This window comes from Podarcis raffonei, chromosome 3, assembly GCF_027172205.1.
Source record: "Podarcis raffonei isolate rPodRaf1 chromosome 3, rPodRaf1.pri, whole genome shotgun sequence".
Lineage (NCBI taxonomy): Eukaryota > Metazoa > Chordata > Lepidosauria > Squamata > Lacertidae > Podarcis > Podarcis raffonei.
The window spans coordinates 120,105,344-120,118,079 of NC_070604.1; positions in this window are offsets into that span (position 1 = coordinate 120,105,344).

The window sequence follows — 12,736 nt, forward strand, 5'->3', positions numbered from 1 at the left end:
AGGCTGGGAAAATTTCACAGATTCCCAGTGGCCTAGAAAACACCCCCCCCAAAAAAAAACCTCTTTTGAGCTGAAGGCACAGAGGAGGTTGTAGAGTCCTGCAAGGGTCCCGTGACTGTTGAGCTGCCTTAGTCGGCCACTGCGAGTGCCCTTGCCTGTTTTATGCTTCCCCACTGAAAGGGGAAGGACACAAGCAATGGCCTGCTAAAACTCGGAGCTGATTTCCTGTTGCCTGGTGCGTTCGCAGGGGGTCAACCCCCATTCTGCAAGAGCATCTCCCGCAAGCATGCGAGTGGACCTTGCTCCTCGTCGATCCTTCATTTCTGCCTTGAACCCCTTCCAAAATTTCTGGGATTTCCCATGGGCAAACGCCGTTGCACTCTGGCTCTCTCGCTGTCTTTCGGCTTGCCGAAGGAGAGATCGAGAGCCTCAGCCCAGCTGTAGGTGCATGTGAGTTGGTGACTTTTTCTCGCGCAGCCTCCCCGTTCTTCCTCTCTCCTTCCCGTGCGCTTGCGCAGCCAAGTTGTGCCTTAATCATCCAGCCGGAAGGAAAAAGCCCTTGCGGAAGGATGTGCGGACGATTTGGAAGGAAAGGCAGAGTGCTTTGCAAGCAGGTTCAGTCGGTAGACGCCCTTCCTGACACCCTGGAGAGATGCTGCCAGCCAGTGTAGACAATACTGAATCCGATGGACCAACAGCCTGACTTGGCAGAAAGTGGGTTCCTGCATCTCCTTTGCAGGAGACGCCCCTGCCAACTGGACTCTCATTTGGCCCTGGAAGGAGCGCAAATGTGATGTTCAGATAAGAAGCCATGTGGGTCAGGAAATGGTCGGCTGTGGAAGACGGAGGGGAGGGGGGCAGGCAGGTGCCAAGTGGAGAACTGGCAAACTTGACTTGGCATCTACGGAACAGTAGAGTTGGCCGGGACCCTAAGCGGTCCTCTAGACTGACCCCCTTTAACCACAGCTAACGGGGGCGCTCTTCTCCAGACAGACAGAAAAGGAAGACTAAGGCGCATAGTCTTTTCAGTGATGCATGCGCCACTACAAAGGGCGAAGGGAACTGGAGATAAATGAATACTACAGAGAAAGGAACCTTAAAGGCCTCTTTGGACATTCTGTAGATCAGTAGATCAAGAAAACCCAGAGGCTTTAGATGCGTAAGAGACGGTGGCAGCGCAGAAAGGGGGTGTCTTTGTAGCAAGCCGAGCTCCAGGACTGAGGGGGCAAGAGTATAAAAGCAGCTGGTTCCCTATGCCCCCCCACCCCTCTAGGAATTTTAATAAAGCACACTTGGGGGGGGGGTTAGGAAAATATTTCACCGTTGCGTCTTAAAGCGCCTCCTCGCGGCTTTCTAACTGGAGGAGAAATGCTCCACACGGGGTACAATTGCACCCCAGCACAGCTTCAGAGAAATGAAATGAGTGCCAAAATCTAGGCGTTTTAATATCCAGGCAGGGTTTTACTGAAAAAAGAAAAAAGTTCTGCGGGGGAATCTTTCAAACCTGTCAGTCGTGATCCTTAAAGAATGAAGCCCACCTGAGTCCCGTGGAAATTGGTTATGCTGGGTTTTGTGACTCAATGAGGGCCAGTAGTTTGACTGTTAAGTGGACGTTTCTAGGATTCCACGTTAGGTTCCTACACCCTGCAGTCCTCCCTCGGGGCTGCTGTGCCGAACAACACAAGCGGCAACGGTTTTCCCACCGCGGCAATGGGCATCCTTAACGAACTTACCATTACCTTCCTGCTTATTTCCGGCATGTGTGAGCAGTCCCAGGTGAGCCGAGGCTTGCTTGGCAGGTAAACCTGCCGCGCTCCCTGCCGTTGGGGCCCCTGGGTTTGGCCAGAACTTTTCATGCACTTTACAAAGGGGAAAGGGCGCTGGTTGGGCAAGTTGTGTTGGCAGCCCGTAAGCCAGAGGACGCCTTTGAGACCAGCCTTTGCCAACCTGATGCCCTCCAGTTCTTTAGGGCTACAGCCTCCATCAGTCCCAGCCAGTTCAGAGGGCACCAAGTTGGCAAAGGCCTCTTGAAGCCTTTGCGGTTCTCTGACTCGGGGGCAGCCTCCTTCTAACCCTTTGACACTTTTGCCCTTCCTTTTATATTTAATTCATTGTCCGAGCTCAAGAGCCCTTTGCGTAAATAATAGCTTTCAAGAATGATTGGGAACAAGACTCGAGACAGTGAAATAAAACGGCTTGTTGCAATTAAAAGCCCTGCCGTGGGTACTCGTGCGGTTTTCTGGATCATGCCCCCCGTCTTTTCAACAAGACGTAACGTCCTTTCCTTTCGTCTTGCATTAACTGCTCTTTAAAAAACCCCAGAACAGGTCTGCTTTTTCCAACAAATTGTGGCAGCTCTTAAGCCAGAGCGCCACTGGCAAGTTGTTTTCCACGTTAACAAGGAAACGCAAGCTTGCGCCACCCATTGCGACTCCCCATGTAATTTGCACGTGGAACTGGGCTTTGAAAGATAGACGTCTCTTAGGAGCTCCGCCTGCAAAAATAACCTTTTTTCTTTTTTCAATCATGGAGCAAAGAGTTTCTACAGTACGTTCAATGGGTCCACCGTAGAATTACCCACTGCTAAGACTTTAAAGTTCAAATACTTTTTTTTAAAAAAGTTCAGTTTCTTGGGTTTGCAGCTGTGTACACTTTGCTTGCATCGAAAGCTCTTATATAGTTGAATTGGGGGTGCTGAACACATGGGACACTGCCCCAGTGGCTCGTATTTTCGGCTTCCTTTTAACCAAGCCACAATTCCTTCTACTGTGCCTTATCGGTTTGACAGCTGGCTTGCCCACTGAACCAGGGATTGGGAACCTCTGACCCTCCAGATGGGACTTTCAGCACCCACCAGCCTCAGCCCCTGGGTTCCCCAGCCCTGCTTTTAAGACAATAGCAGGCACTCCCAGGTCTGTAGGGCCAACGAGTTGGCTGGAGAGATGGCTGCAGAGGAACGACCACTCTGTCGTCGTCATCTTGAAATGTGGAAGGTTTTCTTTAGCACCACTTTCCAGCTGGGGCGCTTCATCGACACCAGCTCCATTAGCAGGCTGCGTCCCAGTAGAATCGCAGAATTGTCGAGTTGGAAGAGGGACCCCACGGGTCATCTAGCCCAACCCGCTGCAATGCAACCCTGCCGTTCTTCAGCCAGCTCTGCCGCGGCCGTGTCTTGTTCCAGTATCTCTGAAAGAGTTTCCCCAGGGCTGAGGCCAAAGGCCCCACCCAAGGTGGCGGCGCCAGCAACCTGCCGCCATTTTGTGTGCGTGCACGCCAGGTATAGAATGGTAGCTGCCAAGGAGGCAACACCCAGTGGGAATTTTACCTGGCAAGAGTCATGGGCAGACGTTTTGGGTGATCTAACACGCAAATTCATCCCAAATCTGCTACGAGTGGGAAAGCGTCCTGATCCTTGCTCCCCCACCGCAGACACACTTAAACACTACACATGAGCACAAGAGGCGTTTGCCAAGGCTCTGTGCAGAATGCGTCCCCATGTGGTCATGATTCCAGGGTCACTAACTCTCCCTCTCCCGTCTTAGGGAGGGGAGCGGGCTTTCAGAATTAACTACTTTCCGTTGATTTGTGTTGTGATCTTTACTTCTTTGTAAATGTAGGGAGACTGTATATAAAGGACGGATGTTTAGCTGGTTTCGGAAGTGTCTGTTGGTTGTACCTTTTTAAAATGCGCTAAAAATCCAAAGATGAATTGTAATGAAGTGTAAAGTTTTTAATGCTCTCTTGTATCATACTAAACTTGTAATATTGTACCATACCTGTGACATGATGTACCTTACCTAAAATAAAAACACCTCCTTTACGTTAAGCCTCGAATCCTCGCTCGCTCTGTTTCTCCCTCCCTCCCAGACTTGAGACTTCCGGTTATTAGGGAGGTATATAAATTCAAAAAATAAATAAGAATAGAAGCCTGCTTGCCTGGCCAAAGCACTGCAGATCTGCTGGGTTAAGGAAACCCAAGCAAACCCAGTGGAGGAGTCAAACAGGACCACCTGGCCAAAGTTCTGTGCTTAAAGAGGAAATCCAGATTTATTTATTGTCCTGGATGTGTTCCATGAAGTGAGCATGTTTTTATTCCTTCCCTTGCCCAATTCACTCCGAAGTTTTTGCTAGTTGTGCGGAAAATATAGCAGTGGCTGTGCAGGGAACTGAAGTGTCTCTCTAATCCAGGGGTCAGCACACTTTTTCAGCAGGGGGCCGGTCCACCATCCCTAAGACCTTGTGGGGGGCCAGACCATATTTTGGAAAGAAAAAAATGTATGAATTCCTACGCCCCACAAATAAACCAGAGATGCATTTTAAATAAAAGGACACATTCTGCTCCTGTAAAAACACGGATTCCCAGGCGGTCCGCGGGCTGGATTTAGAAGACGATTGGGCCGGATCCGGCCCCCGGGCCTTGGTTTGCCTACCCATGCTCTAACCCTCCTCCCCATCAACTAAAAACTTTTGCTTTCGGTGAGAGCTCAGTCAGTAGAGCATGAGACTGACTCTCAGGGTCGTGGGTGAAAGATTCCTGAATGACACTGGGAGCCAGTGTGGTGTAGTGGTTAAGAGTGGTAGTCTCGTAATCTGGGGAACCGGGTTCGCATCTCCACTCCTCCACATGCAGCTGCTGGGTGACCTTGGGCCAGTCACACTTCTTTGACGTCTCTCAGCCCCACTCACCTCACAGAGTGTTTGTTGTGGGGGAGGAAGGGAAAGGAGAATGTTAGCCACTTTGAGACTCCTTAAAGGGAGTGAAAGGCGGGATATCAAATCCAAACTCAAAACTCAAATTGCAGGGGGCTGGATTAGATGATGCTCAAGCTCCCTCCCAACTTTGAATTTTTTGATTCTATAACTTCAGCAAGCTTTGCTAACATTGTGCCTTTTATTCATAGGGGATAGAAACTTGTAAGGTGGTTCTTAAGATGACTGTGGGTCATTACACTTCCATGTACCTGTGAAATTGCAGTATACAGACACATGCACTGCAACACTATTTTACTTTAAATAAATTAAAAAATTGTCCAGTAGCACCTTAGAAATCAACTAAGTTTGTTCTGGGTATAAGCTTTCGTGTGCATGCACACTTCTTCAGATACACAGGGTGATTCCTTGTAGAGTTCTTCTGTGCAGAGAGTTCCTCCTTTATTTGCTTCTGTTTTAGGGAAGTTTTTAATGTGTGACATTTTGATGTATTTTTAATCTTTGTTGGAAGCCGCCCAGAGTGGCTGGGGAAACCCGGCCAGATGGGTGGGGTACAAATAAATTAATATTAGTATTAGTATTTATTTTAGAGTACAGAACACTGATCAGATGTTTGAGCGGCTTCTTTAGAAAGTGTGACATAGTTTCTTTGCATATTTAGTAGGATAGGTGGATTGTAAGTAAAGGTAAAGGGACCCCAACCATTAGGTCCAGTCGTGGCCGACTCTGGGGTTGCGGCGCTCATCTCGCTTTATTGGCCGAGGGAGCCGGCGTACAGCTTCCGGGTCACGTGGCCAGCATGACTAAGCCGCTTCTGGCAAACCAGAGCAGCGCACAGAAATGCCGTTTACCTTCCCGCTGGAGCGGTACCTATTTATCTACTTGCACTTTGACGTGCTTTCGAACTGCTAGGTTGGCAGGAGCAGGGACCGAGCAATGGGAGCTCACCCCGTCGCGGGGATTCAAACCGCTGACCTTCTGATTGGCAAGTCCTAGGCTCTGTGGTTTAACCCACAGCGCCACCCATGTCCCCTAAGTGGATTGTAGAGGGTTCTTAATTCTAAGACCCTTAGGTATAATGTCCAGGTTCTTGCATTTAGTCAGAAAGGAGATCTCAGTCTGTACCTGTGCAAGTTTCTTTGTGAGGTTGATGGACTTCCATTTCATGCGGCTCAGTTTGGCGCCTTCCATGATTCTAGATTCAGGTAGGTAGCTATGTTGGTCTGATGCAGTCGAAATAAATTTAAAAATTAAAGAACTGTCCTGTAGCACCTTAGAGACCAACTAAGTTTGTTCTGGATATAAGTGTATCTGAAGAAGTGTGCATGCACACGAAAGCTTATACTCAGAACAAACTTAGTTGGTCTCTAAGGTGCCGACAAAGGTCCGTATAGTTAAAGCCAATCGTGATGTATGGAAGTGAGAGCTGGACCATAAAGAAGGCTGATCGCCAAAGAATTGATGCTTTTGAATTATGGTGCTGGAAGAGACTCTTGAGAGTCCCATGGACTGCAAGAAGATCAAACCTCTCCATTCTGAAGGAAATCAGCCCTGAGTGCTCACTGGAAGGACAACATGGCTACCTACATTACTTTAAATAGATCAATATTTTAATCTGAGTGCAGGGCAAGAAGTCCAGGGCTTCTTAAGAAATGCCAGGACTTTGGAGAAATCATGAGGCCAGCATGAGACTTGACGGTGGCCATCCTTTATAGGTGTCAAAGCCCCCATCTGGACCCACACATAGCCTCATTCACACATGACAGTAAACCCAAAGGCAGACTTGCTGGGACCAGGAATGTGCGCATCCTTCGGGAGAGCTTGGAGTTCTTGTTGGAAATACACTAAAAAGAATATACCAAGAGCTCAGGCCACAAGTTTCAATATAAGGAATAATTCCTACTCGAGAGTTGAAAAGAAAAACGTGTATATTCTGCTAAGAATAACAATTTGAAGCTAATAGTAAATTTAAACACAACGTGTAAGTACGATAGTTTTAAGGTAAAACGTTTAAGTACAGAAATAATGTAGTTTCAAATATGCAGTGATATAGTATAAAGGTACATAAAATACCAGTACACAACAATTATTTTGTACAAGTCTCAATGGCAGTCAAAAGGAGTCCATATTATATAGAATCAGAATAAAGAATAAAGAATCAAATAGGGCCAAAAAGGAGTATCCGGAGTGTGAATCAGATGTACGACTCAGTAGTGGTGACCAGGACAGGGCCCTGTTTCGGAGTAAACGCCTTCTTCAGCTGGTAATATCAAATATTATGTCAAAATAAATCAGATTCTTCAATACCATAGATCATAAATATAACAAAGTATATACATTCTAAAGTGTATTCACACATATCAAAAAACCGAGGTATGGAACCAAATATCATGGTATGTGTGAATACACTTTAGAATGTATATACTTTATTATATTTATGATCTATGGTATTGAAGAATCTGATTTATTTCAGAATATACACGTTTTTCTTTTCAACTCTCGAGTAGGAATTATTCCTTATATTGAAACTTGTGGCCTGAGCTCTTGGTATATTCTTTTTAGTGTCCTTCGGGAGAGCAGCTCACAGCCACTTCGCTCTTCCCCAGCCCATTTTACTCTTGCGTTGTTGCACTGAGCTAAGTCAAGCTTGGACTTGGTGCGTCATCCAGAGCCAGGCTTCTGTTAAAGCTCACTCTCTGTGCCCAACCTGCTTCTTGCGAATGCCTCCCCAGCTCACTATCTGTGTTAATGCAATCACCACCGCAATTATCACTAATCTGCTGCTGTAAAAAATGTGTGCCTATTTAACGTGCGCTTATGCTCTCGTTTGCACCAGCTGCAATCTTTTTGCATCAAGCTGCCATGCAACTCCCACCTGGCAGTTTTCTCCTTAAATCCACTTGCCAACGGAGTCGTCACTCGTGAAACTTACAAGGCAGGCCCAAGTCTATAAAATCTTATACTGTAATATATATTTTAGTGCCCTAAAGCTGTCACAAGACCCTTTTTAAATAATAATACTAATAATAAATAAATAATTAAAAAAATTTTTTTTTAAATTATTATTATTATTATTATTATTATTATTATTATTATTATTATTAACGGCATTTCCGTGTGCGGCTCTGGCTCGCCAGAGCAGCGATGTCACGCTGGCCACGTGACCCGGAAGTGTCTGCGGACAGCGCTGGCCCCCGGCCTCTTGAGTGAGATGGGCGCACAACCCTAGAGTCTGTCAAGACTGGCCCGTACGGGCAGGGGTACCTTTACCTTTACTATATCCCACCCTCCCCAGCCGAAGCCGGGCTCAGAGCAGCTAACAACAGTAAAATGATACAACTTTCTAAAATAATTTCATTATAACATCAGTTCAGATCAGATTAATGGCAACCATTGGGCTAGAGTTCTGTGAGGATTGCCAAAGGAGGGGGTCAGACTGTGCCTTGGCCAAAGTCCAGGCGGAACAGCTCCGTCTTGCAGGCCCTGTGGAAAGATGTCAAGTTCGGTTGGGCCCTGGTCTCCTGGGACAGAGCGCTCCACCAAGTCGGGGCCAGTACTGAAAAGGCCCTGGCCCTAGTAGAGACCTATTTAACCACCTTGTGACTTGGGACCTCCAAGTCGTCCGCGGGGCATACCAGGAGAGGCAGTCCCGTGGGTACGAGGGTCCTAGGCCGCATAGGGCTTTAAAGGTTAAAACCAGCACCTTAAATCTGATCCTGTACTCGACAGGGAGCCAGTGCAACAAATTGGTCATAATACTGACCCCCCAAAAACACTTGTGTAACTTTTTACGATGATATGGTCGTAGTTCAAGGTGTTGCTGTTAGTATGACCCCCTTAGAAACTTGGTGGAGAGGGTATTTCTAGGTACACTGGTCCCACTTTGATCAGTCAAACTGGCCCTGTTACTGGTGTCATATTAAAATCCATCCTGCGCAAGAACTCTTACCTTTCTGCGTGGTAGCACCTGCACTTTGGAACTCCCTGCCACTTGACATGTGCCTTCAGGCATGTGCCTTGGCTGTACTTTTTTTCAGCACCTGCCCAAATCATTTTGTTTCCCCCCCGAAATTTAGCAAGCCAAAGGGAGTTTTCAGTCTCTTGTTATTTTCAAATGTCTTAAATGGCTATTAACTCTTTCTTACTGTTAGTTTTATTGCTTTGGCTTTTCTGTAAACCACTTTGCGGTGTTTCTCCCCCCCCCCCCAATCAAGCACTGTACCAAATTGTAAAAAAGAAAGAAAGAAAGAGACTGAATTCCACCGTAAAGGCAATTCTCCAAGTAGCATGTTGGATTCCCTTAACCGTTCCCCCCCTCCCCATTTGAAAAACTAGGGATGAATCTTCTGAACAGCGCCATTCTCAGGACCATCGTACCACAGAAGTGGGTCAGGTGGCTCGGTGACCGATGGCGGCCGGCCGTGTCATGAGAATTCGAGGACCCTGCGAACCCCCACGAAATGAAACATTTTGCACAAAGAGGACCGAACCAGAACTTTTTTTTTCAGTTATACATTTTAATTTTCTAGTAGGTACAATACTAAAATAAACACAAATTAAAAAAAAGTTTTATTTAAAACAAAACTGTACAAAAAAGCAGTTATACTACAATTTAATTACAGAACAGTCTACTGTCCAAAAAGGCACTAATAATCCAGAATAGGAGATTACAAGGATACAAGGACTCGTTTGTCGTTTTTGTTTTTGTATTTTTTTCTTCTTTTAAACTAGTATTTAATCAATACAATAGAGCACTTGTTTCTCTCTTTCTCTCTCCCCAACCCCCCCTTCACGTACAGAAACAAGGACGTCTCTCACAGTCAGTACACATTGGTATAAATATGAGCCCTACGTAGAAAGGTGTCGTCTCTCTCTCTCTCTCACGCTCTTTCCTGTTTCCCCTCACTGCCACCCCTGCTTTTGGGGGGAGGAAGGCAAGAGGTAATTATATATATATATGGCATTTTATATTTTAATGGAGAGATGGGGAAATATGTGAATAGCTCCTCTCTGCAAGAATGCATTGTATTAAATGGGTGAGGAAATCGAGGCCCAGGGAGAAAAAATTCTGACACGAAAGAGGCTCTGAGACTCTTAATTATGGCTGCAACTTCGCTTTGGGAAGAAACTCTCGACAAACCGATTCCATCATTAAATAAAACTGTACTTGGGAGCGTACGGTGTTGAATGCCTCGCCACAAACACAAAATTAGCACAGAAGGGGAAGTTTCTCCCTGCTGTGCACAAGTTTGGGTTTTTCCCCACAGGGCTGAGCATTGAACATCATGCGTTCCTCACCTGCAATGGGGTGTGGCGCAGGCCAAGCACGTTTTTACCGTGGTTTGTCGCAGAGGTGCTGTTTGTTTGTTCCTCGAAAGGGCCTTTCGTAAGTGTGTCCCTTTACACGTTAGCAAAGCACTCAAGGCACTGACCGTTCTGTAAAAAAAATGCACAGGGTTTAAACAACTGTGGTCCCAGTTTTGCACAAGCGGTTTGGGAAGAATTCACACAGGGGATTGGAACTAGCCTCACATTTAAGAGGTGGGGAGCGAGAGATCCTTAAACAAAATCCTTTGCAAATTAGGATGTCATTATTAATGATTTGGAGGAGGGAAACTGGCAGGGAATGATCTGTGGGCATGGTCTTCAAGGTGTCGGCCAATACACTCGTTGGATCTTTCACTGGTTGTTACACGGGGACCAGTTTTGCCAGAATATGCCTCCTTCTCCTCTCTTACCTACAGGGCCGCAACACAGATTATGGAGGAGATGGGAAATTAAGATTACCAACGTTCACCAACCTGGTATCCCTCGAGCTGTTTTGGACTGTCCTGAACTATCTTGAGGGGCAGGTGGTGGCCAGGTGACGCCGTGGCTCAAACCATCATGGCACAAAGCCGCCATTTTGGTTTGGGTGGGGTCAACGACCTCAAAGTGGCCATTTCCCCCCACTTCCCGCCCCCCATTTCTGTGGGCCACGATTTGGAAATCCACCAATTATCTCTGCCAGTCGCTTCTGGCGTGATTTGATAGCGGCGTTCTTTGCAGCAATATCTCAGTGAAGAGATTCGGATACTCTGACCCAAGGGGTTTTTTCTGCTACTTGGGGCCAGTGCGCAGAAGGAGCTGCAAGGATGATTTAAGGAAGAGCAGAGCAGCTTCTGAGCAATGCAAAGAGCGACGGCAGCGAAGCCCCTCCGAGGCATCTTCTGATATTGGCAGCTGTCTGTTACTCAGCCCTTTGGGCAAAGGGGGTTTCGGGGGGGGGTGGCTGACCCAAACCTGGTCCTGAAATACGGAACCAAAGGCAAGAGGGCGAGAGAAAGAGAGAGAGAGAGAGAGAGAGACCACAGCTTTTTTCAAAAACTGTGTCATACATACAGAAGACGAAGACAGGCATATAGATGTTAACAAAAATAAGTAGCAAAAGAAATTTGATTAAAAAAAATTCTCTCACATCATCCTATATACTACATCCTCCCTTCTGCTTAGCAGAAAATTTTACGTACACAAAAATACAAATACACAATTTTGTAGAACAGTCTGATTTTAATATATTTATATATATTTATATTTATATGAGTGGCAGGTTAGTTTATTATATGGAGCTTTTTGCACTTTTGGCTCATATGCAACAAGGCTTATAAATTCAGCTTTAGCTTTTCATTCAGGTTTTTTTTATTTTTTATTTTCTATTTTCTTCTCTTCCTTATATAGCTTTTTTTTTTAAAACAACTGTTTCTCTTTTTTCACATTTAAAGCAGCATTCAATCTGCAAGAGGAATCGGTGGCAACAGCAAGGGGCGGGGGGCATTTTGGGGGGGGGATGTCAGTGGTGGAGGATTTTGGTGGAGTGGGAAAGGGACAGAGATATACATACATTCCAGTGCGTTGGGAGTCGTGTTTCTTTGCGCGGAGAGCGGACGTTTACGGACGAAAACGAAAACGAAAACGAGGGTTGTGAGCTGCGGGGAGGCGAGAGACAGATTTACCTCATGAGGTAGGCTGAGACACAGGTTGGCAGGGCAAGGGCACCAGGCCGGGGTGCCCATTGCCACCGCAATAGTGAGTGAAGAGGGGGCGGCACTCGGAGACGCGAGACGCAGGAGACCCCGGGACGTCAACGGAGGAGACGCACAGGCAAAGACACAAAGGCTTCTCAACGGCAGGTCGCAGCAAAAGCAAATAAATGAGCTCCTACGACGGGGCAGGTCTTGTCTCCCCGCAATGCAGACAGCGGAAGACCCGAAAGGTCTGAGGTCCCCCTCGTGACGTCCCCCTCGCCGGGTACAAGGCAGACTGGCTAGCTCCCTTTTTTTTTAAAAATAGTAATTTCTTTGTAATTAGTTTTCCGATTCACCCCCCATAATAACCAAATTGTAAGAGATAAGAGTTAATTCCCAAATTATACAGTTGTCAAAATGCCAGTCAACTTGGACTAGCGAGGTGCCAGGGGTGTCAAACGAAATACAGTGGTACCTTGGTTTGCAACCGTTTTGGATTACAGCCACGTCAAACCCGGAAGTGCATGTCCCCCTTTTTTGGGATTACAACCCCCCCTTTTTAGGGGGATTACAACCAATTTGGGGGGGGGGAGGCCCCACCTTGGGTTACAACCCAAAGCTCACCTTGGGTTACAACCTGTTTTGGTTTACAACTGGACCTCCGGAACGGATTATGGTTGTAAACCAAAGTACCATAGATTCCGGCGTATAAGACGACTTTTTAACCCCGGAAAATCCTCTTAAAAGTCGGGGCTCGTCTTATACGCCAGGTATGGGTTCGCTGGGCAGTGGCAGCGGGCGGCGGGCTCCGCGCCGGGAGGAAGCCGCCCAGTGATGCTAATTGACAGCTGCCAATTTGGGAGGTCGTCTTATACGCCCAGTTGCCTAATACGCCGGAATCTACGGTACCACTGTAACCAATTTTTTTGGAGGGGAGGGGCAGGTAAGCATAACCAATCACGTGACACGGTGCAATGCCCATCAACTTGGGGGCCCTCAAATATTTTATTGGGGGGGCGAAG